We start from the raw sequence: 19,984 nt of genomic DNA, 5'->3' as shown, positions 1-19,984 counted from the left end.
ATCACGTAGAAGAGAGTCGGCACACCGGATTTATTAGAGGAGTGAATGTATGCGTGAATGAATGAATAGAAACTATACACAAGGCTTTCCTGATTGGGGATTCCACTTAAGCAATCTATCCACATGCTGCAGGACAATCATCCACGCTCCCTACGTTCCCACAAACTAGTGCTGCTTTTTTAAGTATTCACCTTGTGTTGAATATTAATACCAGCCAAGTGAGTATCCTAAGTATAAAGCTGGATTAAATCTCACAAACCGAACACATCCAGATCAAGAAGCAGAACGTTATCAGCACTTTCACAACCCCCCTTGTGCTCCTTTCTCACCATTATTAACCCCATCCTGACCTGCAGCATTTGCTGGGTTTTAAACCCGTAGGCTTATCGAGATTGGAGTGGAAGGCTAAACAGCATGACTTCCCATTTGCAGTGCACGCTTTTGCAAATAGAGGACCGCAACCTGGGACATCTCCCCGAGTAACAGGCATCGGCTCTGTGCCGGCAAACGTGCTAGTGGGCACCTGTCTCCTCTCCTAACAGCAGCGTCAGCAGCTATACTCTCTCCTTTTAGTTCTAGCCGACAGCTTTTGGCAGATTAGGAATTCCAAGGATACTTCTGGACACCAACTGCCTCAGCACTCATGGTAAACCTTTCCACATGCAGGCTGCATGAGCATCAGGGAGCCAATGGAAATATTTTGCTCTCGGTTGATATCATTAAACATCTTCCCCTCTCTGCTGCTTTTGTTTTATTTTAAAATCCTGACTCAAATCTGTTTTGCCAGGTTTGAGTAGAGATGCAGGAGGATGTTCGAATCAAGTCCCCCACCTCTCTGGGAAAAATTCGGGAGTGTTATGTCAAAGGCCACATGACTAGTTTGTTTCTGGGGAGGGTTGGAAATGAGTTTCTTAGGATCTACCTTCCTGCCCAGAAGGGCTCAGGCCCTGCCCTCAAGTCTTAGCCAGAAGCCCTGGGGTTAATCTTCCTAAATGACAATTAACAGGTGGGACATCTTGAAATCCCTGCGGCAAGACCTCTAGGCCTATAAATCTGCAATGGGACCAATGCTCTGAATTCTTAATCAAGCCTGTTTCCTTTATTAATCTCCAAGAGCGGCAGTGATTTATAAGACGGGCTTCCATTTGGTCCAGAAAATGAAATTCATTTCACAAACTCCAAATCAATTGGCCACGATACTTTCCTATTTCATGCTCTGCGTCACACTGATCTCTTAACTTGATTGTTCTATTACTAAGAATTCACTTAAAAGCCTCTGCTGTGTCTCTTTGCCTCACAAAAACAATATTAGCCCCGGCACACTGATCACTATGGATGCTGAGATGGAGGCTTTCAGACACTTCAATTAAAAAGGGACAGGGGATGAGCTGCAAAAGAGGGAGAGGTTCACAGAAATTTGAATCACCCTGTGCTGAGAACTGATGGAGACCCGAGGGGTGGTGGGGAGCCCATTCAAATGTGGGTTTCTGGGTGCCACCCAAGCCCTGCTGAATCAGTCCCTCTGGGAATGGGAAAATGCTTTTCTTGAGAACCCTACACAGGAAGTCCAAGATTCTAGGGACAGAGGGATCTTGTCAGGTAAGTAAAGCCAGCTTGTGTGGTCATTCAACAAATGTTCGCAGAGCACCTCCTATGTGCCAGGCACTGTGGTAGGTGCCTGGAATACATCAGTGAACAACTAGACAAGAATCTCTAGCTTCATGGACATGGTGACCACTTAATCATGGAAAAAAAATTATTATTGACACTCATCTGAATTATTAGCACTCATATGAATATGCATAAGGATATCTTCTCTGGTCCTCAGCATGGCTCTAAGTAGTGGGGAGTGCTGCCCCTCTCTTAGAGATAGGAACATAGGGACTAGAAAAGTCAAGTTACCCAAGGTCGATACAGAGAAGAAGTGGAGCAGAGAGCTGAACTAGCCTGCTGCATGCCTGGACCGGCTTCCGGGCTTAAAGCGGGGATGGTATAGGACAAAGCACACGGCCAGTTCTTCTGTTCAAGCAACTAACAGTTAACTAAGCATCTGCTATGAATAGGCCCCTTCCTCAGAGGTGGGGACCCAAGAGTGGGCGAGATACCACGTCCTGCAGATGAGAGAGGCACATGAAGGCATAAAGGAAGTGCTAAGGGCTGCAGTGCGGTTCGCACGGGTTGCTCAGGGGTGCACCTGGCTGGGGCTTCTGGCCAGGGCTTTGGGTGGGGGGTCTACAAAGGATTCGCGGAGGAGGTGCGCACATGGGAGCTGGCTGGGCCGTGGGAATGGCGTGGGCAGTGGGGAACCGTGTGTGCAGTGGTTCTCACGTTTTCGGCCTGGCTGGAGGGGCCGCTGGTTGATGAAGCAGGAGAGGAAGCAGAGGCCAAGTCCTGGAGAGCCCCGCCAGTTGCTAAGGAGTCTGGACCTTCTTGAGGGCATTTGGAAGACATTGAGTAGTTTGAGAGTTTCAGACTTCAATCTCAGAAAGAACCTTCGTGTCCGAATGGATTCTGTAGAAAACGAGTTTAGGTGGAGTGAGAAGACCACTTGGGCAGGCAGGTCAGAGGCGATGGGAAGAAACGCGCCCCAGGGCTGTCTCAGCAACCCCACACCTGAGTCTGTCCAGAGGTGGAGACGGTCGGGAAACTGCTCTTCAGGGAAATGGTACGAGGGTACCCCTCAGCGGGGATGTAGCCATCTGATACGAATTAGTCACACTTGAGAGTGGCTTCCAGGAGGCAAGAGCCAGGACGAGGCAGGCGCTGCTGGTTCCATGATGTAGATCCTGGTAGCCGGGAGCCTTGTCTGTGCTAATAATCTCCAGATCATTTGGGCCGTATACACGCATTACCCAGCCAATGGCCCACTCGGCTGGGGCAAGAGGCCACGGGCCAGGAGCACGCCACATCCCTTGTGGGGTTTGTCGGATTCAGGGTATTTTTGCTGGTAGCAGGGGGAAGTGAAGAGCAGGGATGTGTAGGCAGAACGAGTGTTGGCCCCGCTAATGGGTGCCGCCTGGTGACCTTTGGGTGATAATGGTGTCAGGCACACGATAAAGATGTGATGGCAGGAAACACCCTATGTTTACAGAGCAATTTTCTCAGCATGGGTTCAAAGTGCAAAGTGCCTGTGTTAATTTGGAAATCCTCAGAGCAGCTCAGAAATGTGAGAGCATGTCTATAATAGCCGGGGTGCTATTGCTGGAGGTCTGAGTGCCGCAGTGTGTCACGTCGTGGTCGTCATCGCTATCAACCTCAGCGTCACCATCGTCACCATCATCTTCGTCGCCTTCCCTCCACTCCTTGGAATCTCCTGTGGGCCAAACTGTGCTGATATCATTTCCTATGCCTGTATCCTCACAGTGGCCACAAGGCTCTGCAGGATCTGACCCTTTGAATCTTCTCTGCGTCCCACCCTATTCACTCTCCAGCCTCAGTGACCTACCTCCTTGCTGCATTTGACTGTATTGGACATGCTGCCACCTCAGGACCTTTGCACGGGCTATTCTCTCTGACTCCCCCCCCCCACACTCTCACTCACCTTCTTCAAGTCCCTGCTCAAATATCTCCTTCTCGGGGAGACTCACCCTGACCACCTTATTTAATACTGGACCATTTTTCTCTCTCCCATACTCCTAATCCTGCTACTTTGTTCTACTTTCCTTCCAGAGAGCTTATCTTCTAACACTCAAAATAATTTATGTCTTTCTTAATGTTTATTATCTGTTTCCCCTTATGGGCATATGAACTTTCGGAGAATATAAACTCCATAATGATGGAGAATTTTATTGGTTTTGTTGCTTTTTATATTCCCCAGTGCTGAGCACCATATTGAGAAGGTATAGGTATGCGCAGTTGATTATATGACTAATCTAATCCATAGAGTAATTCTATAAGGTAGAGGTTAGTTAGCCTCCTTTTATAGAGGAGGAAACTGAGGTTCATCCATTATCTCCAGGTGACATAGGAGAGTGGCTGGATTTGAACATAGTTCTGATTCCAAAGAAGCCCCTGCCTACCGCTCTTTGTTGGGTTGAATCAAGGGAGGGGCATTGGGAAATCATTTAGCTAAGCCTAAAGTTACTTCTTGATATGAAGAAAGAGATTAATCTTTCTGGAACCCTACCTGCATGTTTCCTATAGAGTCAAGCCTCTTCTCATTAGCAGCTGGTTTTTGATGTACCATGTGAGACATGGTGAAGCCACTTGTGTTGGAAAAATCTCGAAGGATCAGTATATTTCAGAATATCAGGAAGTGGGGTAAAACTCCAGGAGGAGATAAACCTGTCTAGATGACCTCTTATGGGAATCACTGAAATCCTTCCTGCCTCTGCTCACCATCACTGAGATCTAGAACTTTCCATGTGGGAATCTAGAACACTTTGCTGTACTGACCTTATTGATGAGGTTTATAGGGACCCTTTGTTTCCCCTGACTTCTCTTTGAAGGACCTCCTCTGCTCACAAGTCACACGGCTTGGGTAGGGCTCAAGTCACACCTGCTCCCATCAGATCCAAAGCTGGGCATGAGACTAGGTCTGGCCTATGGGGGCGATCCATCCCTCGGCCCAGGTGACTGGTGGTGAGACACAAATGGGTCTAATGAGAATCTGCTCTGGGACTTTTTGCTGGAGCCCTCGAGAAAGAGTGATTCTGTTTTCCAGCAGGGAAATCCCATCCATTACCACCTGTCTGTGAGTTTAGCCCTCCTGGGTGGGAGCAGGGTGAAGCATTTTCCAAGCCTGTGCACAGTAAAAAGTTAGGGGAGTAAAGGAGCAATGGCAGTCCAGTCTGGGCCTTTGCATTTCTTCCTGTTCTTCCATCCTATGGGGCTGAGCGTTGATATGCTGCTGACCAGCAGCCGAGAATAGCCTGGCGCTGATCCCAGAGGCTGTCCTCCCCCATCAAGGACTCGGAGGACAGAACAATCTATGCCCTGTAGCAGTAGGTTTTCCACCTCGCACCTGATAAGCTGGAGCTGAATTTAACGAAAGCCCATCAGATGGGACACATTTTCAGGAATAAGACGCTCCTCTCGGTCCCACTGGAGGGTGATGGAGACACTGGTGGACTTAATGCATTGCTGGCCCAGACCCAGGCTCTGGCAGTCCATTCCTCTCAAATTCCTCTGTAATCAGCTAAATTAGCCCATTGATAGAGCAGCTCATCAAGGGGCAGCTTGGAGGAGGGAGTGATGGACGGTCACCTTTTCAAGGAGCTCTGGGCTGGGGGATAAATGGCCTATTTACTCATGAGGTTGCAATTGAGTGCTCTCCCTAGGTCAATAATTTTTCCTTTCTTGCCCTCACTCTTCCTGGTCCTGGGCAGAAAAGAGGCCCATGCCACATCAGGTCTGACTCCTTCCTGAGCTGGAGAGCAAAGCTGGTGCTTAACCCCCTCATTGCTGCCTGAGCACAGATGTTCTCTTAGGAGGGAGATCTCACCTTTATAAATACGTCCCATGCCTGATGGTAACGGGAGAGACCTCCCCACAATTATCCCACAGGATAGACAGAGTTGTGAATACATAGGTCCCTATAAAATCTCTCCTATTACGGGGTACTCCCATAAATATTTTATTTAGAGTAGCAAAGTCCTATTTGGGAATGATTTGAAATTCAAGGCTGGTTCTCTGTGGGGTTCCCACATTCACGTGTCAGAACCAGAGAGATGTGAGGGTGATTCCAGGAGCTATGACTCAGAACTGCCAGTGTTTGATGTCATGCAAACAAGCCTTCTTACGCTCACTTTACAAACAGCTCTATAAGCAGTGATGTCGTAGAGATCGCAAATAGACAATTACAGGATAAAGAGGGGAAAACATAGCTGTCTCAACTGTCCCCACATTACAAGCGCCAGTACCTGTGGCCCAGGACCACATTTCCAGGGATGGGCACAGGATGTGCGTTTCTAAGCAACATATGTAGGAGTGAACGTGACATGAATTGGAACATCATGCAAGATCGTACCGAAAAGTGGCTTTCTTAGGACAAAGATGTAGGCAAAGAATTTGAAGTAAAGTGTTCCCTGATCTGTATGAGTGAGAGAAAGTAGATTCCCTACCTCAGCGTTCTTTTACGATATATGTCATTTTAAAATATGTCAAGTTTAATAAATTTTATATGATAAGTAAATATGTGACTCCTTCATCTAGTTTCTTAAAGTCTGGAAGCTCAATTAATGTATATAGGACTTTTAAAGATTGCTTTTAGATCTTCTCAACGGGAAAAGCGTGGATCACCTTAGATGTTGGAGCCATCTTCTATTTGGACGTGTCTTACATTCAGATGCATGTCAGAGGATCTTGGGTATTTCTGAGGGCCCAGGGGTAGTTTCTGGAGAGATCTGGATAATTTTTCTTGTGGTGTTAGCTTTAAACGTGTTTAACCTTTCCTACTGTTTTAAATGCACTTGGAAAAGCAAGCTAGAAAAAAGAACGCATGTTTGTTTTAGGATAGCATTTCCCAAAGTGAACTCCGTTCTGGGATATGCTTCATAAGAAAATAGTTCCATGATCAAATAAGTTTGGGCCATGCTGCACTCAATTGCACTCTCTTTGACATATCAAAAGCTCTGGTAAGTCCTGCAATAAGGGAACCTACGAATCAAAAAGAATTTAACCTAGGACTCCCTAAATTTATCATACTTTGAAAGTCTTTTCTTACAAAACACTTATTACCATCACACAAAACAAAACAGAGTGGTATCCAAGAAACAATTCAGGAAACCCTGAACTAGGGGTACCAAAATTTCAAGGGGGGGGGACTCACAAAATATGAAAGAAATTGCATGATTCATTGGTGATATTTAGATAGTTGAGGGCGTCTAGGTATTTAACTGACCACAGTCAAAGTCTATCTCTTTCCCTCTGACAGAGTCTGCAGGCTGTTACCGTGTGCTCCGTGGTAGACTTGGACTCAAATTCTGGCCTTGCTGCTAAGTCCTGTGTGCTCTTGGGCAGGTGTCTTCCCCTCTCTGAGCCTCAGTTACCTCCTTTGTAAAAAAAGGGAACCAATAAGTACTCTCCTTAAAGGATTTCTATGGAAGTTGAAATGAGATGGTGCAGAAGTAGCTAGCATCGTGCCCGACACTCCTAAGTGCCCAGGCAATGATCTCCACTATTTGCTGCAATATTTCCTCTCAAAGCCCGTGAACTTTGTTGGCTTGTTCACGTGGCTCAGCTTCATTTGTTCAGGTTTCTGGAATTGAGCTGAGAAAAGAGAATGTGGGATTTAGTAAATTTGGGCAGATTTTACTGTCAAGGTATATATCTGGGAGAATGCAAATGACCTCCTGATTCCTACCTGAGAGAATCAGGGAGACTCACTTCCTGTTCTCCACTCCACACGGGGAGACCCGCCCCAGGAGTGTGGCCGCATCATAACTAGCTCACCAGAAATGAGACTGTTGGAAAGTTCAGAATTCATGGGATTCCTTTTAGGAGAGAGGTCAGCTTTGTTCATTAAAACACACACACACAGCACTTCATTGTATTTTAATGACAAGAGTCAAATGCACACATTGTAGAAATTCAGATATGTATGTGTTTGCTGTGCACGGTGAGAACCTTCCTTTCATCAGTGTTATTCTCCGGAGGTGAACTTTGCCAGGTTTGTTTCCTTGTGGGTCTTTCCTATATAAAGGCAAACAACAATGACAACAATAATAACAAGAAGCATTTTTTTTTCAGTGCTTAATATGTGTCAAGCAAATGAAAATGTTTTCCACGTACTCTCACTTCACTTCTACATCACTGTGGATGTAGGAACTACAGTTTCACCTTATTTTAAGGTGAGGCAATTGGCATTCAGAGAGGTTAAGAAAACCCAAGATCACAGTTAGCCACTAGTGGGGCTGGAATGTGAACTCCAGTTTGTTCAATGAGGGTCTGCATCCTTAATCATTAACACACACACACACATACAGGCATGCACCCTCATCTCCAACCCACAATTTCTTTTTTTTTTAAGATTTTATTTATTTATTTATGAGAGACCCAGAGAGAGAGAGAGAGAGAGAGGTAGAGAGAGAAGCAGGCTCCATGCAGGAAGCCTGATGTGGGACTTGATCCTGGGACTCTGGGATCAGGCCCCGGGCCAAAGGTAGATACACAACCACTGAGCCACCCAGGTGTCCCCACAATTTCTATCACCGTATAGGATCACATTATCCCCAGTGGTCTGCAACTCTTCTTTTTTTCCTTAACAGTACATCATGAACACCCTTCCTTGACAGGACCTATAGCTCTCACTGCTTCAACATCTAAGCAAGATTCCATTATGGGGATGAACATAATTTATTTAACCAGTTCCCTGCTGATGGACATTTGTCCATTTGCAACTCTGTACTGTCCCTCCTCGGCCCCAGAAGGGCTGGGCTTCCTCCAGCTCTCGGGCTTTAAGAGGAGACTCAGCAGAGTGTCTCCATCAATCTAAGCGAGTGGTCTTTAAAAATACATAACCCAAAAAATAAGGCTCCATTAAACAAACTTATAAAATATGAATGGGTTGCTTACCCTGCCCCTTGTCCAAGAACATAAGGGTCATCCCCTTGCACCTTAGGAAGGTGAGGCTTCTAGGGTCTCTCTGTGTATTTACAAGAGGGGTGTCACCCTGCCGAGGTGCTGGGGCTTGAGTCCAGTGAGACTGTGAACCTCAAATGGGAAAGGAGGTAATTTGCTGAGCTACGAAGCACAGCTAAAACGTGCCTAAGTGTGTGTAGGTGCATATGTGTGTTCATGCGCGCATGTGTCAAATCACACACTAACCCAAAATGTGTTCAGATTAGCTCTTAGTGAAGCGGTGGATTGACCAGACACCTGTGCAGAGGCAGGGTCCTTATGGTTAAGGCTGTGGACATGAAGCCAGCCTGCTTGGTTTGGAGGCCGTGTGCCAGCTTTGTAATCTTGGGCAAGTCACTCAATCTCTCTGTCTCAGCTTTCTCGTCTAGAAAATGAGAGCAGTGACACTCCCTACCCTGCAGGATGATTGTGAGGATCGAATGAGTTCAACAGGTACAGCAGTAAGCACCTGCATGCAGGTAGTATTACACCTGGGGTGGTTGGTATTGGACTTAGATTTGCGTACGCCATTTAAAATCTTTCAGAATTACGCAGCTAACACACGGTCAGCGCAAAAGCAGGATTGATTAGGAAAGTAAGACACCACACCTTTGCTCCCTCAATCACCTGGAGCTCCACCATCTAGGAAAAGCCACTGTGAACATTTTGGTTTGTAACATTCTAAACATTTTCCTCTGTGGGTATATGGTTTTTCTTTTGCACACCCACACGTGCACTCATACCCACACGCTTACATTAGATATATGATGTCATTATATAAAACTTCTAGCTCAGGTACTCCTTTATAACTCATTTTTTTTTCACCTCAAACATTATCAACACGCCCACTGTGTTCTTTTGTTAGGGCTCCCATCACAAAGCAGCACAGACTGGGTGGCTTAAACAAGGGAAATGTATTTTCACAATTCTGGAGACTGGCAGTCTGAGATCGGGGTGTGAGCAGGGTGTGAGCTTCTGAAGCCTTTCGCCCTGGCTTGTGGATGGCCTTCTTCCCCGTGTCCTCACATGGTCTTCCCTCTGTGTGCATCTGTGTCCTACTCCTCTTCTTGTAGGGACACTAGTCATATTAGATTAGGACCTAATGAACTCATTTTAACGTAATCACTTCTGCAGAGATTGTCTCTAAACACTGTCGTATTCTCAGGTACAGGGGCTTAGGACCTCAACATATGAATTTTGAGATGATACCACCCAGCTCATAATACCCATTATTGGGTCATTGATCACAAATACACAGGGATCCCAAGTACATATTATCTGTGTGAAGACTGGTCAGCTGGTATTGGTTGGGTGGAAAGGTCAGTGTTCAGAAGGGTTCTGAGGTCCTCTCTGAGCACACTGGAAAAGATGAAGCTAATGCCTGCTGTAAGTGAAAGCCTAGGGAGTGCTGCTACACTTGCAGTGGATTGTCCTTTGGGCTGAACCCAACGTGAGCTGACCTGCTTTATGGTTTGGTTTTACCCCATCACATCACAGAGAGCCATGCAGTGTGGTAGCCACATCCAAAATGTGACTTTGCCCACAGCGGTTCCTCTCATTCTCACCACTAGAGTGATAATGATGGTTGAGGATAGATGGACGTGGTCGGGTCCACGGCGCTGACAGTCCTGGCCAGGTATCTCTCAGCTCTGAAGAATCACCTGCAACTGGCCAGACTGGTCCCCCCACTTCCCCTGCTGAAATGACCCCATTGCTTTGAGATCATTTGACAATGGGGGCCAATGCTTATTCTGCTGTAGCATTGGTAAATGAGGTCTGCTTTGGGGCAAAGAAATAAGACTGGCTCACAATTTCTTTTTTGAGAGACCTTAATTCGTCAATAGTTCTTATTACATTCTTCCAGTGATTTGGGGAAGTGCAAGAAATAACTTGTGGAAATAAAGCCTTCTGTATCATTAATTTCTTCCTTCCTTTCGTATCTTTTAATTCAACAGATATTTATTGAGAGCTTAACGTACAAAGCATTATAACCCATTTAAGAAATGCAGGAAATGAAACAGAGGAAAGGTTAGGACCTTTCTCGTACTTGATGGTTAGTCCATTTTTCTTGACTCCCATCTCATTAATCTTTTTCTTCCTCTCTTGTGCAGAAACGTTGCTATCTCAGAGACATGAGGAAGATCCTGGCTCTGTGAAGAGTGAAACAACATATAAGCAATCAGGGGAAGGTCCTAGTGATCAAATTTAGTTCCCTTATTACTCAGATGGTGAAATGGAACTTGCAAGAAATTAAATAATTTGTCAAGGTCATACAAGTAGTTGTTGGCAGAGGGTGAGCAGGGAGTTAAGCATCCTCATTCTCACCTTTATCTCACTCTTGTGCACCCCAATTATGACTCTCTTGGTCTCTGGAAAGTCCCAAATGCATAGAAAATCAGATCTCATTTCATTAGCATTTGTAAAGAGGAGTTACATTCGGATTCTCTCCACCTAAAGGAAATTGCCAGACATTCACCTGAAATGCTTGCACGTGGTTTTTCAGAAGGGCTGAAGGACTTTGCTAACTTACCTATGAAGGAGCATCTGGTTCACCTTGTCTCCATTCTTATTGGATGTAGCCGTTCACACTAAGAACAAACCACAGACACTAAGCTTTTCCTAATTCCATAGAGGGAAAATGGCATTGGAGTTGTTTCCATTCTTACTCTTGATTTACAGCGTGGTTAGGTATTTTCTGATATGTTAATTGCCTATAGATATTTATTCTGTTTTGGGTTGCATATGCATATGTTTTTTGCACATTTTCCTATCATAGGATTTTAATTTTTCTTATTTATTTGTAAGTATACTTTGTGTAGGAATTTTAATAGCTATTTTTAAAATTAAAATGTTAACCTTCTAGATGCTGCAAATATTCAGCATAGATTTTTGCACATGATCAAGAGAATTTTTAAAAATTTAATCTTTTCTATCCAAATGGTTATTCCACCAACTTTCTCCTAATTTTGCATATTTTGCCCATTTTTTCTTGAATAGACCCTTTGGAGTTTTGGACTTCTAAATCTCAACTTCTTTTTTTTCCTCCTCTTTTCTTCTTTATTAATAGTTCTTTGTATCTTCCTGTGGGTTTTTGTTGTTGTTGTTGTTGTTGTTGTTCTTTTCTAACTTCCCGGATTGATGCTCAGCTCACTTACTTGTATCCTTTTAAACACAACGATGGTAACATTTAATACTATGACTTGTGCTTCTAATTACAGCTTTGGGCACATCCCTTTCGATGTTAAAAATACCCAGTATCCTCATCACTGTTATTTTTCTTGTTGTAATTGTCGGTTTTGTTTCAAATTATTTGGGAGCATGGCTTTAAATTTCTAAGTGGTCAAGGTTTTAAAAAACACTTAGAGTAATTTCTAGTTTTATCACCTTGTGGTCAGACAATCCAATTCTGAGTCATTGTTCATTGCTTGACGTCCTGAGCTCAGATGCTCACCTATCTGACACAGGTCTGAGAATGCCTCTGCTCTTTGGGAGCTTAAAGTCAGAAAAGCCCTTTGACCCAGGATGGATTTGAAACTGCTGAAATCCCCAGAGGGTTCCTGTCTGTAGTATGGATTATAGGGATGGTTGTTGAGAAGAGCAGGGTTAGAAGGGTTAGAAGCTTCAGAATCTGCTTTTTTAATCTCTCTGCTCCATATATATTTTAAATCTGGAAGGTACCTGGTGATATCAGAGGCTAGAATTTTCTCTCTTTAGGTAGACTGAAGTCTAAAAGATATGGAACATAATGTTCCCTCTCTGCAGGGATCCAGGGTTGAAAGCTACTCATGCTCCTTCATTCAGAGAGAGTTCCAGAACTGAATATATTCCTTGGAGATCTTAATATACCTTGTATGGGTTCCCACTATATTCTAAAAGAACTGTTGGTACAGTTGATTACTGGCTACCCATAAAATTGAGTTTTAAGAAGGAGCCTAGCTAGTTGGCTGAACCTACTTTCTAAATTCACTGGAAATGCATGTTGTTGAACCATGGATTTTCATTTGAAGAAAAAAGTGTTGCCCATTATAGACTCCACTTAAAAAAATACAGCAAGGGAGAGATTTTTATTTCCATATGGATTATGTTAAGGGATGTGTGTGTGTATGTGTACACATACATAAGAAAGAGAAATGGCCCTATTATGGGAAGCCTCATTAAAGAGGCCTGGAAAAGGTTAGTCCATTTGCAGACTATACATCTTAATCTCCCCACACAGCATAGGAACCTGGAAGGCGAGAGAGAATCTACGGCCAGAGAGACCTTGGCTTTAGTCCAAGTGCTGGATCAAGTAGACCTTGCCTTTTCCCGCCGGCTACCCCTCATTAGCACTCTATATTAACCTAGAGAAACAGTTCTCCCAAGGGGCTCCAGGAAATGGGAGGACATGCAAGCCAGTTCAGAGTGGGGGAGACCCAAGTCTCCCCTCTGGTTGCTGCTCATTTGCTGGCAGGTGCATCTGGGGATTGGGCCCCTAAATGTTGGGGAGAGGAAGCCAGGAGCGTGCTATAGCTTAAAGCAGTGCTGATAGGTTGAGCGGCCTTTCACCTGTTGCTGGCTGGTTCTCATCTGTGTTAACAGCTTCCAACTGGCCTCATTATTTGAGAAACTGGAAGCCTTTGGACAAGGGCCCTAAGCTGGTTCTGCACATGCCCCCAGATCCTCTCAAGGCACTTTTAAGTTTCCATGTTGCAATGCAGAGGCGTGGGAAGGAGGCATGAGCTGGCTTCTGGCTGGAGGCTTTACCCAAAGTGCAACCTGTGACTGGTTACTCACGCTTCCCACCCTCAGTTTCCCTATGTGAAATGTGTGTGTGTGTGTGTGTGTGTGTGTGTTGGGGGGTATGTGGGAGGTGGAAACAGCAATTCCACTTACTTCTAAAGTCATAAGGATTAAGGAGAGAAGGAAGACAGCAAATTTTTATTTTCATTTATTTTGTATATGGTGTGTCAGGCTTTGGACTGGTGCTTTCATGGAGATGCTCAGAACATTACTCCTTCTTTATCCTCTGCAGTGCAGCTTCCCCTCTCCCTTGTCCCCTTCTCCATCTTCCCACCTAGTCTGTACCAGGCATTCCTGCCACCGTTACTCAGCCCCTGGCTCTCCAAAGCGTGACCCATTGACCAGCACCATTGGTGTCACCCAGAAGCTTGTTAGAAATGCAGAGTCTCTGGCCCTGCCCCAGATCTACTGAATTAGACACTGCATTTTAACCAGATCCCCAGGTGACTCCTGTGCAAGGTGAGGTTATTGGTGCTGCCCAACAGACTCTTCTTCACTGGGTGTGTGTATTTGTAACATCTGGGAAGCTCTCATTGAGTAACTTCTGGGCATTCTCATCAACAAAAGGAGACACTGAATGTGCCATTCATAAAGGTTGAGGCACAAAGGGGACCCAGTTCTGGATACACATGTTCTCTCTTTGTCACTACTCTTTCAAGTTTTTCATGTATATCTGAGTACATCAAGAGGAAAGACTGTACTTGGAGCCTCTATGTCCTTAACACCTTGTAAAAAGTACCTGAATATGCAGGCAATAGCAGAGTAGCTGCCCAAGGCAAGGTTAAAAATGTTTCTGGCAACTGAAGACAATTAAATCCAGGGAAAGTGAGAGGGAGTCACCGGGAGTGTTTGAGCCTGAGAGTCCTACATCCAGATGTTTTCCTAAATATCTGGTCTTCCTAGTTAAAAGTAAGCTCCTTGACAGAGCAAAGCTATATTCAAAGCTTCAGCCTCCAGCCCCTAGGGATGCACAATATGTGGCCCAATATTTATTGCCTCAACCTGGATTTTAGAACCTGAGAGCGGAGGGTATCATTGAGATACTCAAGGATAAGAAACACATTGCAAACATGCTCCTCTTTACCTGTGCCCAGGGCAGACATCACTAATCAATTACCACACTCTCCTACAAGGAGCCCAGACTTGGATCCAGCACTGTAGACTGTTGCCAGCTGATCAGAACTACCTTGGCCTGCATCAGCGTAGTTGGCCTGAGTCCAGATCTGTGTGCCAGATTTGCTGTCTATTGGGTCAGTTCCTGAACAGTCCAGTTGAATGTTCCCACAAACTAAGAATTGGTAATGGTTATGGATTTAATGAGGATGATAAAATGTGATTTTGGTAAGAGAGCAAACTTACTCCTTGAGTATGAAATTGGAGGCAAGAACTCTCTCAAATAATTGATTCTGCCAGGAGAGATGCAACACTGGACCTGTCCTTCTTGTTATTCCAACACCCAGCATCTTAATTTTCTTCAGGAAAAACCCAACTTAAGAGTTCAACTTAAGCAGCTCAGGTGGGATAGATAGATACCACCTCTCTGGTCCAGAGGCTAGCACGTGACCGACCAGTCAGAGTGTTCCATCCTTCTGACATCCCTTCTGCCCCTCAGGGGGTATGTGACCCAAGCCATGTGTGTTAGACTACCTGACAAGGTTTAGTCCCAACTTGAAGAGGGTCAAGAGTAAGTCTTTGACTTGGTGGCAGGTTGCTGGCCCTGGGATGAGTGACTTGCCCCCTGGGCTAGGTCATGCTTCAGTGCTTACCATTAAAGAAATAGGAACTTTTTGCGTAGGTGGACATGCTTGTACTTACTTGGGTAGTGGAAACTACCGGCCAACCTATGCATCTCACCAGCTACTTCTTATTTAACATGTGTCCACATGTTTTATTTTATTAGTCTAGTTTTTTTTAAAGATGCTGCATCCTACAAGATCCACAGATGGATGCTAAGACAAGCAGGTCAAAGTTTGAGAAGCCAGATATTTGTGTAATCTCAACTATTGTATCTCAAGATATTTATTAATTACAAACAGGTGAATAGTAACTTTATAGTGGAGAACCATGGCAGACAGCTTATTAACCATGTGACCAAAGTTAATGTCATTAGTACTTAGACAGCTCATCTTACACCGCTTGTCATGATGGGCTGAGAAGGATACCATGTTATTTCTGGGGCATTTTTTGCCTCAGATGCAAAACCTCCATCCAATCATGAGAAAAATCAGTAAGTCCAAAGGGAGGAATTTTCTACCAAAAAAATCCAGCTGGTTCTCTCTAAAAGTGTCACAAAAAGGTACCTCACTAGCGCAGTAGGTAATGTGTCAGTCTCATAGAAGTGTCACAAAAGATCAAGACAGACAATGGGATTGTCACATATTGAGGAAGATTAAAGAGGTATGTTAACTAAACATCATGTGGAATCCTGGTTGGATCCTGGGATGGAAAAAAAGACAATGAAAAGCTAGAGAAATCCAGATAAAGTCAATAGATTCATTGATAGTATTGTATGAATGTTAACTTTCTGGTTTTGACCATTATACTTTGGTCATGTAACATGTTAGCATTTGAAGCTGGGTGAAGGGTATATGGGAACTCTCTGTACTATTTTTTTACCACTTTTCTGTGAGTCTGAAGTTATTTAAAAATAAAAAGTTAAAGGAAAAAAACCCTGATGCTGCATTTTTATTTATTTGTAAGCCAAGAAGGTAGAACACTGGCATTTTCACACACTGCTGGTGAGGTGACAAATCGAGAAATATATAGAGAGGGTTAGCATTATATATCAAAAGCCTTAAACATGAGAACTCCTTTGACCTAGCAGTCACACCTTTAGAAATTGACTAAAAAAATAATAAAACTCAACAGAACAAAACAAAACAACAAACAGGACAAGGATGCAAAATACGGACCAAGATGTTCACTGCTGTGTTGTTTATAACACTGAACAATTGGAAACAGACTTAAAATAATGGGTAGCTATTCAGAAAAATGAGGTAAATGTGTTTATATTGCTAGGGAGAGATGCCTATCTATTTAAGTGAAAAATGTAGGCAACAAAGTATGCATAGTGTAATCTTATTTATCTAAAAAAAGAAAAAGCCATAAAAAGGCTGGAAGCACACATCAAACTGGCAACCACAGATTTCTATGGGAGGTGAGATTAAGGGGACATTTAAATTTTCTCTATATTTGAATCATAACAGTCATCATATATATAATATTATAATGTATCATAATATATTATGTATGTATTATATGTATACTATATGTCAAGGGAAAAATGAAGATATGCATTTTTGAACAACAGACACATGGACATCTATGAGGAATATAAGAAGTCAGCCTCTCCCTTTGCTCCCCCTGTCAGTGGGGTTTTCCATGTGTGGTTCCAGACTTATCAAGCCCTTATCTGCCTGCAGCAGCTGGAGTGGCGAACCCTGCCAATGGCAGGTCATAAGCCTATTAGCAAACCTGCAGAATTGCAGGTGTTTTTGTTGACTGTGAACTCAGAGTAAAGGTGAAGGTGTGGGTCCGTCTGGGTAATCTCCAGGCAGGAAGTGATCTGGCCCCCTTGAGGTGGGCTTCTGAAAGTTTGAGACCTCCAGTGGGGACTCAAGACTCAGAGTGGGGAAGGAGGAGGGAATTCAGATGGTAAGAAAGGAAGCAGAAGAGAGTCCCTTGTGAACCTGGGAAGGACCTGGGAAGGACCACCACCTGACTCCTACTGTCTATGGAGAGATGGTGAATAGGGACTTTGGGGGAAAGATGAACTGATGGGGTGGGGGTGGAATTCAGTAGTAGGGCCAACAGCCACCTATAGCCAGAGACATGGAGAATGTACAGAGAAAGAGCTGTCAATCTGATGTTTGGGCAAGTCATGTAATCTCTTTAAGCCTCAGTTTCTCCATCTGTAAAATGGTCATACCATCTATGTGTGGTTGTCATGATGTAAAATGTAATAATGTAGAGGCAGCACTTAGCTCCGTGCCTGGCATCTAGAAAGTGCTCCCAAATGGTACTTATGATGAACATTTCTGTTACTGGGCATCTTCCCTTTGGTCTTTTCTCACGGCCCCAACCAACTTGGGCCCCTGCCTTGCCTTATCTATGGTTTGTACTAAATACTTTGACCCACAATTACATGTCACCTTCAATGGTTTCGTAAGTGTTCTGTACATGGTTTCCTCATATCTATGCCCTTCTCTCTGATTTGAGACTTCTCTCTGATTCGAAACCCAATATTCCACGTTAACTGCCAGATACAGCAGTGAGCATAGTGAAATAGCTTGGCCAGTAATAATGTCATAAATCGGTTAGAATTTGTCAGTTTCTGGGCCTTTCTAGGTGGGGTGCTGTTGGTCTGACTTCCAAGCTGGAATCAAATGCCTTCTTAAAATCAGAAAAGTTCTTAAATTTCTCTCCAGAACAATCCCTTAAAGGCAAAAGTGGGGAAGACCCAGATTTTCTGGGTAGTAACAGTGTATATAGAGGCCCTTGTTGATAATTTGAACACAAAATTATGAATGAGAAATTCCTAGGGCCTGGCAAGGAGCGTGTGTGTGTGTGTGTGTGTGTGTGTGTGTGTGTGTCCATATACAACAGTGCCATCCAGGATATGTCCAAGAATTGGAGTCATAGAGAGAAGTACCTCTGTGTGTAGTCTGGATGTTTGTCTATTCACTCACGAAAGTGTTAAAAACAGCTAAAGAGTGCAGCTTCGGTCCTTGTCTCTGCCTTCCTCATTTCTCTGGAATCACTTGTCTACTTCAAAGGGCCTGTGGAAAGTCCTCTCTTCCTGGCCCCAGGCTAGGAGTGGAGCACACGGAACAGAAGGAGGTGTTAACGCTGCTGCTGGCCTCACAGAGCCCACGGCCTAGTAGGGAGATGTGGGGAGACGGGTGCCCCAAGGGGCAATGACAGTGCAGGGTGATCCTCGCCCGGAGGATCAGGGTGGGGGGGGGGTGCGCATCTAACCTGATGGTGAGAGTGAGTGCTTTCCAGGCTGAGATATGATGACAAGTTGCTGCCTGGAGAAGGTGAGGGTGGGGTGGGCAGGAGAGGTGCCCCAGGTGGGTGGGGACTGGAGACCTGAGCAAGGGGAACCTGCTGGGGGCTCCACAGTGGGGCAGGGAGGGGGAATCGACGATCCCTCCTGGGATTGGCCTGCTTGCCCCCACCTCTGCCCTTTCTGTTCTCTTTCCTCTGCCCTGACACCTCTTCCCACCCCGTCCACCCCAAATCTCAGAGGGAGAGCTGGAACACTCACTCGGGCAGTCAACAGTGACGCTCAGTGAAAGGGACACCGTGCCTTAAGCACAGAGCACAGCTTGACGCTCATTCTCCACGTGAGCCAAGGAAGAAGCGAGACAGGAAAGACTCCACACCTTAGCTCAGGCTGTGCCCCCCACCCCCACCTGAAGGCCATGAGCTGCTTTGGATTCAGAGTTGTCCCCACCTTTAGGGTAAAGGTCACTGCCTATGTGAAGCCTTCAATTCTTTGATTTCCAAGATGGAACTAACTTGCTGTTCCCCCAGCCACCCTTAGCCCCTCCAAGCCCTTGTACCTGCGTTTTAGCACTTAAAAGTCATTCAGCTGTGCACGGCAATAGTAGAGTGTGGCTGTCAGGAGCTTGGGCCTGGGAGTCAGACTCGGGAGGGGTCCAATGCCAGCTCTATCTCTGATTTGCTGTGTGACCTTGGCCTGGTTACCTGACTCCTCTGAGCCACACTTTCCCCAGATGTTAAACAGACCAAATTTTGTAGAGATGTGGCACACATAAGGCATTGGGTGCAATGCTTGGCATACAGCCACCGCCAGAGCATTAGGAACAGCCACCAACCAGGGGTTTCCCTACCTCCTCTCTCACTGTGGGCCTCCTGAGGACAGGTCCCATCTCTTCTTCGCTGCTGCATTATAATAAGTGCCGGTTAATACTTAAACTGAAGCAAGCCTGGAGACTGCCTTCTCTACCCAGAACGGATTCCTCAGCAGCCTCCCTGGGGTCCTGCCATGGATTCCTTATTTCTTCTTTCAGTGAACTATTTATTGAATATGAGGCTCCAAGGGATTTGGGAGTATACAAGCCCAGCCACATAGAGATTATAGCTTATGGGGGAAAGGCTGGTATTAAAACAAGGACCCAAGCAATTATTTAAATATTATTGTGATAAGTTCCAGGAGGTATAGGCAAAGAGACCATCAAAGTATATGAAAGGGGCCCTTGATCCACTCTGGGAAGGGGGTGGCCAGTAAAGGGTTCCCAAGGAAGGGAAGTCAGAGGAATCCGGAAGATGCGTAGGAGTTACATGAGGGAAGGACTTTCAAGGCAGAGGGAATGGCTTGTGCAAAGATCCCCGGGTAGACCTGAGCAGAGAATGTTAGTGAAAATGAAGGAAGGCCAATAATGTGGCCAGAGTTCAAGGCCAAAGACAACATGGGAGGGGTAGGATCAGAGAAGTAGACAGGAACAAGACCCTTTTGGCCATGGTGAGAAATCTGGACTTTATTTTGGGGATGATGGTCCCGAAAGAGCACTGGGGCCCGAATGGGCACTCGGGTGCCTTCAGAACCCCCGAGAATGCTGGAATGCCCCTGGCCCCTCTCCCACCTGGGGCTTATCAGAGAAATGTCTCAAGCATGGGA

General features: G+C 45.1%; 1 long non-coding RNA gene across 1 annotated transcript in view; it reads left to right on the top strand.

The window, feature by feature from the left end:
- Positions 1-9,826: 9,826 nt before the first annotated feature.
- The window catches only part of LOC144299495 (uncharacterized), a 65,622-nt gene continuing 55,464 nt past the window's right edge, over positions 9,827-19,984 (top strand). The window contains exons 1-2 of the long non-coding RNA XR_013366200.1: positions 9,827-9,945; positions 10,671-10,852. This is a non-coding gene — a long non-coding RNA (uncharacterized LOC144299495). The remainder of the gene's footprint in view (positions 9,946-10,670; positions 10,853-19,984) is intronic.

This window comes from Canis aureus, chromosome 27 (assembly GCF_053574225.1).
Source record: "Canis aureus isolate CA01 chromosome 27, VMU_Caureus_v.1.0, whole genome shotgun sequence".
In the NCBI taxonomy this organism is placed as follows: Eukaryota; Metazoa; Chordata; class Mammalia; order Carnivora; family Canidae; genus Canis; species Canis aureus.
The sequence above is the reverse complement of the archived record's forward strand: the minus strand, read 5'-3'. Positions and strand labels throughout refer to the sequence as shown.